We start from the raw sequence: 7,462 nt of genomic DNA, 5'->3' as shown, positions 1-7,462 counted from the left end.
GACAAAAGAACCAGGATGGGAGATGGAGACGCCAGGGCCACAGCTGACAAGCCTATGGCTGTAGAAACACCTAACTCAAAATTTGGGGTCCAAAGGCAGAGGGCGCAAAGTCCAGAGAGGAGAAGGATGTTGCAAGGTGGTTGGCAACCACCATGGCCAGCAGAATAACAATCTCCAGTCCATGGGACTTAGCAGCCAGTGTTAACTCTCAAACTTTGAGACAAGCGGTGGTGGCACATGCCTTTAATCCATCCCAGCACTCAGGAGGCAGAGGCAGGCAGTTCACAGCCAACCTGTTATGCCCAAATCCACAATGCCCAGCAAAAGCCAACAAGGAAACCAAGAGTCCCGTAAGTAAAAGCAAAAAGTCTTTATTTTAATCAAGTTTGCAAACTCGGTCTCACCGCATGTCCAACGTATTGGAATATCCGAAGAGCCCTGAGCTCAATTAGAATTGGGTTTTTATAGTAGTAAAGGTGGGGGTGAGGAGTTTCTGAGGTTCAGGACCCCTGATTGGCTGACATTTGTCTAGGGTTGTCTTGGTGAATGTGTGCTGGCAGGTGATCCTATCTACAGGTTGCAATGTTAGGCATTTCCTTTGGATGGTCTCTTCTTGGGCGGTGGTCGGGTCCTGTAACCAGGTATTGCCTAGGGGTAAACTACTTAGACTCAGGCCTCTTATTAAATTTTAATATCACCACCTCTGACAGGTGATAATGGTTGGAAATAAAGAACTTCCTTTGGGTGACCTGTCCATACTTAGCTTATCATAGCTGGCCCCCACAGTCTACAGAGTGAGTTATAGGACAACCAGGGCTACACAGAAAAACCTGTCTGGGGTGTGTGTTGGAGGGCTGGGGGAGATGGAACACCAATAGAATGTGATCTTGCCCCAGTCAGGGTCAGGACTGTGAGGCACTCCAGACTGAGCTGCAGGCAACATTAACGCATCAAATTGATGTACCCTCAGAGGCTTCGTGATTAATCACAGAGTCATTAAAGCACACATTGGGGGTTTGGTCAGCGCTGGATTGGAGGCTGAGAGACAAAGTGCAGGAGATGCAATCCCTGCCTCCGAGGGGAAAAATAACAAGAGATATGAAGATGGGCAGATGCAGTCATTAGTGGCAGGTCATGTGACTAGCAATAAAACAACAGATCCTGATTAATAGTGATGTTAATATGCACTCTGTACAATCCATCAGTGTCCAAAGATTTGGATTGCGATCAGCTATAGTTGTACTGGTCAGAGTCCAGTCAGGAAAACAGAAACCATTCTAGGTATTTCAGACAGAGAATGTAACACAGGGGCTTGATACCTGACACACTGAAAATTCCCAGCTCCCTTTTGCAGTCGGCTCAGACCCTTCTCCGACTGTCTTTTTTAAAGATGATTTTCTCTTTTAATGAACATTGCACCTGCGTGCCAGAGGAGGGTTTAGGATCCCATTATAGATGGTTGTGGTGGTTGTACGCCACTATGTGGCTGGTGGGAATTGAACTCAGGACCTCTGGAAGAGCAGCCAGGGCTCTTAATCTCTGGGCCGTCTCTCCAACCCACCAACTGCTTTTCTTATCAGGCTCTCAGTGTAGGAGTTAGCAATGTGACTACACCCAAGATCAGACTAGTTCCTCCCTTGCAGAATATTGGGGGATAATGACGACTGCTTCGTTCTTGAATGCAGAGAATTGTTTAAAATTCCCAGCCCCTCAGAAGCCAAGGGATAGGCTTATTCTCCCAGCTTGCTCTACAGAAGGCGTGCACACCCACACCTACACACGTCCCAGCACGCGAGGGAGTTCCCAGAGAAGAGGTCAAGGTTCAGGGAGAGGGAGACAGCTGTTTTGTTGTGGTCGGAAAGTTGTTGTTAGGTGGTGGGAAGTGGTGGTGAGTTCAAGGTCAGCCTGGAAACCCTGTCTGGAAGAAACAAAAACAAACAAACAAAAAAGAAAGTGAGAGAGGAAAGAGAGAGAGAGAGAGAGAGAGAGAGAGAGAGAGAGAGAGAGAGAGAGAAGAAAAGAAAGAAAGATTGATTGATTGATTCCTGGGTTTTGTCATGTAGACACCCCTGCAATAATCCTCTGGATGATGAGACAGACATCTCAGTAGCTCTGAGTTTGCAGTGTGGATTGTCTCTTCTAGAGACCGGCAATCTGTGTTAAGCAGGCATGGGTCACCACAAGTCACTCTGTCTGAGTCTGCTGATTGAAGAATGTAGTTCTCTATGGTGGTGTCAGGATGACCTAACATAGATTACGGCTGGTCTTGATTATGAACAGAACTCTTTCTGGTTCTGTTCGAGGCAGTAAGGCCTTGTGCTGAGCTAATACCTGAGGCCAAAGCAACTTTGTTTAAAGGTTAGAGTAGCTTGGCTCAGTTATTCATCCCATAATAGTAGCCACAACAAGAACATAAAATTCATACTACAGTGTTGATGAACCCGGAAAGCATTATGCTGAAAGAAATATGCAGATATAAGAGATATAAAGAAGGCAGGAAATACCTCAGTAAAGATGGCAGGACATGGTCACCCGACCTGGCTCTCAGTTAAAATGGCAGTGAAGTCACCTGACCTCAGTCAAAATGGCAGCAGTTACATGTTGTATGGAAAAGCTACAATTTTTGAGCTGCAGGGGTTTTAAGCAAAATAATGAGAGACCTAGAGGTGTGGTCTGCCCTGAAACCGCAGCAGGGAACAAAGGCTGGAATTGAAAACAGCTGCCTCATGGTTCTGACCAATCTTGTCAGCAGCAATGTCAGGGACAGTCTGAGGAAAAGCAGGGCCAATGGGACACCAGCGGAGCATGGTCTGAGGGTTTATACCATAGCTGAAAACCTGTGAAAAACACCTCAGGGGCTATATAAGAGTGTCCTCTCTCCATAGGCGGGGTGTGAGACAGCAGCAGACACCACAGGGCCTGTAGAAGAGCGCCAGTGCCCAACTGCAGAATTAGGAGCCTTTATGTGCTTAATGGGGTCGTGAAATTTCACAGATGGAAGAAGGCGTTTGGAGTCCCTTGAACTAGTCAATTTACACTCCTGAACTAAGGCTTAGAGAGGCCAAGCAACCCGTCCAGGGGCTCACAGCTAATCCATGACAACACTAGAGTTTGACCCTATACCACCTCACCTCCAAAAACTGGTAAAGAAGGGAGGCTTGGTGAGGGAGAACACTGGTCCAAAGCACAGTGCAGCTTTCAGAGGAGTGAGAATAGCAATCCCGCCGTATCACAAGTGGTGCCTAAAAATGGAGCTGGGTGATCTCGTGTTTGTTTGTGACTGTTCCCTTTCTGCAGCGGTTGGAGACCTTCAAATGTCCAGAAATGCATGGTGTCTGTGCCCTGAGACCATGGCCTCCAATAGTGTCTGAAGACCAGATGTTGCCTGCAGCCTTGGCCTTGACCACCAGGGGCTTCTTGCTAGTCTGAGCTGGTTCTGGGGCAGTAGGATTGTGAGGCCCGGAAGCCTGTGCAACAGTGTGTCAGTCTGGGCCACACAGGCAGCCTTCTGCACCCGGACTGCTGTTTGCTTTTTTTTTTTTTTTTTTTTAATCGTCTAGAGCAGGTATTGTCTTCCGCTGTAATTTAAATAGCAAGCAGAAACAAAGAATGCATTTAAATCCTGCTTCCCTATTGAAAGGGAAGTTTAGTTAGATTATATTAAACAAATCCTTGGGAAGTTTTTGCAAGGGAATTTTTGTCTAGTTAGTCAACCGTTTCAGATCGCATGATGTAATTCCTATGCCACGTTCCTAGCCACACAGGATTTAGCACACTCCGGAGAGGAGCTTTGAAATGAGGCTGATGTCATTTTGTTCAAGATGTTTATTTCAGCATCCTTTCCAGTTTTACCCATGAGGAGGGAATCACAAATTGCTCTTTTAAAAAACGAACTGTGCTAACATTTGGAATCCATTCTGATCTAAACAAATGACTGGAAAAAAAAATAAACAAAATGGGGAGAAGAGGCAAATCCTACGTGCAGAAAAATTCCAAATAGTTTCGGTAGCTCCTCCACCAGGAGGACGTGGTGCAGTCCCCACTGTGCTATGCCCAGTGACTGCCTTCAGGAGAGCAGAGTGGGAGAGAATGCCTTCCAAGGAGGAACTGGTCCTGTCTGTTAGCTTTTCCTCAGAAGAGCCACCTCAGGTAACCAACTGAAAAAGAGAAAGATTTGCTTTGGCTCACGCCTTTAAAGGTTTTGGTCCATGATTAAGTGGCTGTTTCTTTGGGCCATGGTGGGGAACAGCTGTCGTGGAGGAACAAAACCACTCCGCTCACAGTCTGGCGGCAAAAGACAGGAAGAGAAAGGGGTTCAAATCCCCGTACTGCCATTTGGAGGGTAGTAGCCACACTGACCTAAGGTCATACAATATCCCACTTCTCCAAAGTCTTGCCTCGACCACAACCAAACTTTTACCTCAGGGACTGTTGAGGGAATGTTCTAGATCCAAGCCACAGAACCTGCTTTTTTTTTTCTGAAAGTAGTCTTGTACCGCGTAACGGTTTTCCTGTGTCTTCCATGCAACGGTGGTTCCCAAACTTGTAATAGAGATGAAAATTACTACAGCCAGGCACAAATGGAGCTGTTGTAAGTAGTCCAGCTGCTGCTGTAAATGAGCCCACCACACTGCAGGCGGCAGACTCACCGTTTCCTGATCCCGTGCAGGGTTCCTGCTGCCTAGGCAGTTCCTCAGAGCCTGGTCTCCTGCTTTGGCTCCTGTCGAGGAGAACTGGCTGAACTGCCCAGGCTTCTGGTGACCTGTTGGCCTGAGGCAGGCACTGCCATTGCAGAGACTGTGCTCCTTGGACAGCCCCTACTGTGCATAGGAAGGAAAGCAATGAGCCAGGTTTAGCCAGGTGAGGTGTGGTAGATCCGGACCTCAGATTCTATCTGCAATTCTGAGTAAGTTATGTTCCTCCCACGTTGTGAATCCATCTCTCTGAGCTGGTTCTGGTTGGTTCCAGGTGTGTCTGAGCAGTCAGGGGAATCCCAGTGAAGATCAGAACTGGGCTTCTCCTCAAGGGACTGCACAAGGCCAACAGGGACCCAAAACCTAGGAGGCCCAATCTTGGACGTGAATTCCACATCCCTCTGGTCACATAGTTTATGTCAGGAGGTCACCGTTCCTGACCCTGGCTCCTTGCCCTGTCGGTTTCTGAATGGAAGAAGTTTGTATCCCTTGGACAGACGCCTGCGTGAGCCTAAATGCTGCAGAGGGTCAGAGATCATGGCCTCTGCAGGAGCTCCTCGAAAGGAAAACGGAGTCTGCGTGTAACCTAACTTGTGGGGGCTCAGGATGGCTGCTCAGCCTGCTATGTACCGGTTCTACCTCACCTTGTCCCTGCAGAGGACCCCAAGGTGACCCCACTCCTGCCTGTGAGCCAGTTCTAGGCCCACAGAGGCCAGGACACAGTCCTGGTTCTCACTCCTCAGTTAGGCTGGATTTTCCACTAATGTAGTCATGGAAATACATTATGGTTATTTATTTGTTCTGTCTCAGACACACACAGTGTTTGTTGTTATTCTCCATTGAAACCGGTAGCTGTAGAACCAACTAAACCAGCTTCAAGGCATTCATAAAAAAACACCCAGGATGTGAGGCCCAGGGTGGCATGGACAGTCCCTGGCTAGGCACTGACTATTTGACTTTCACTGCCTTAAAAGCAAAGGACATAGAAACTTGAGGTTTTCTAGTGATGTGAGTCACTTTTGAAGGACTCCCTTTCCTTCTTGACAGCACCTTTTGTGAGAACTGCCAAGTTGCCACCGAGGAGCTGCTCAGAACTTTGGGAGACCTAGGGTAGCGTGTGTCCATGAAGGAAGCTCAGCTCTGCCAGACTGAGGTAACTTATCTGGGGTACACACTCAAGGGGGGCGAGAGATGGCTATCCACAGCAAGACAAGAAACCAGCCTGAGGATCCCCAGACCCAGCAACTGTGGAGAGGTGAGAAAATTCCATGGGTCTGCTGGGTTCTGTAGACTTTGGATCCTGGGGTTTGCTGAGTCGGCACAGCCCCTACACAAGGCCACAAGGGGAGGGAAACCAGATGGACAAAGCCTCTGATGGAATCAAGGCTTCTCAACTGAACGCATCCACTTTAGAACTGACAGACCAAACCCTCCCGCCTTTATGTGCATGAGAAAAGGAGTTGCCAAGGGGGCTCCTTGGCAGATGGAAAAGGCTGGTGGCCTACTTACCAAAAACTGGACCCAGTGGTCACTGGGTGACCCCTTTGCCTCCGCATAATAATAGCAACGGCCTTGTTAGCTAAAGACTCAAACAAACTGACTTTGGGACAAACCCTTAAAGTAGCAATCCCCCGTGATATCGATGGGTTCTTAAACACCCCTCCGGTAGATGGCAAATTCTCGGCTGACCCTTTCTCAAGCTCTGCTCGTAAATCCACCCAGAATCCAGTTCACCAGCACCTGTGCCTTGACCCTGCCACCCTGGTTTCAGATCCACACCTGGACCAACCTCCCCATGAGTGCGCGGACATCCCGAGTCACCTCCGTGGGATCAGACGTCCCTCTAATGAGGAATGAGGTAACTTGGTGTACCGACGGCAGTACCTTCATCAGGGATGGTACGCAGGGGCAGCAGTCACCACTGAGGACAGGGTTATATGGGAAGAGATGTTGCCTCTTGGGACATCAGCTCAGAGGGCTGAACTGATAGCTTTAACTAAGGCTGTGCAGCTGGGAAGGATAAGACACTTAACGTCTATACGGATAGCCGATACACGCTTGCTATGTGTCAATGGCGCCATCTACAGGGAAAAAAGGGTTATTAACTGCAGAAGGAAAGACTATAAACAAACAGATTTTATGTTTCTTATATTTTTGGTTGTGAGCCTAGCCTTTAACTGCTGAGCCATCCCCCCAGGCCCAGATTTTAGATCTCTTATAGGTCATATGACTGCCCAGGGAGATATCTGTTATGCACTGCCCAGGACACCAGAAAGGAGATGACCCCATTGTAGCGCCTGCACTACGGGACTGGATGTGAGCCGGGAAAGGGGCTGGAGACTTAAACACACACAGACAGAGACACGGGGACACAGGGGTCATTCTTGAAACAAGAATGCCCCCTTTATTGTGTTTGGGGCAGCTTATATAGTGCCCTGGCCACTCCCCAGCTCTCGGGATCTTTCAGCTGCAGGCCCACCAGAAATCACTCCCCTGCCATCAGGGTCTCTTGCTCAGAGCAGCTGCAGGCTGCTCATAGCAGAGGAAAACAAGTTTTTTACAGGAAATTCAGGGCCTGGGGGTCTTACACTGATCAAGAGCTCTGGGGACCCACGTATGCACAAACACCCACAAAGAGAAAGGATGGTTCAAGACACCAGATGAGCGGATAACTCACCCATCAGGTTTGCCACTCAACTAGTCTGGCAGGTATGTCAGAGCACCCACCTGGGAGAGAAGACAGTACAATACCTCCCAGAGAGGACATA

General features: G+C 48.6%; 1 long non-coding RNA gene across 1 annotated transcript; it reads left to right on the top strand.

The window, feature by feature from the left end:
- LOC126513945 (uncharacterized) lies at positions 1-7,413 on the top strand. Its single transcript, XR_007595470.1, has 3 exons — positions 1-350; positions 5,742-5,949; positions 6,466-7,413. It is a non-coding gene; the product is annotated as an uncharacterized lncRNA (long non-coding RNA).
- The last annotated feature ends 49 nt before the right edge of the window (positions 7,414-7,462 follow it).

The sequence above is a fragment of the Alexandromys fortis genome, unplaced genomic scaffold (assembly GCF_014885135.2).
Source record: "Alexandromys fortis isolate MF-2015 unplaced genomic scaffold, M_Fortis_MF-2015_v1.1 scaffold_17, whole genome shotgun sequence".
In the NCBI taxonomy this organism is placed as follows: domain Eukaryota; kingdom Metazoa; phylum Chordata; class Mammalia; order Rodentia; family Cricetidae; genus Alexandromys; species Alexandromys fortis.
The sequence above is the reverse complement of the archived record's forward strand: the minus strand, read 5'-3'. Positions and strand labels throughout refer to the sequence as shown.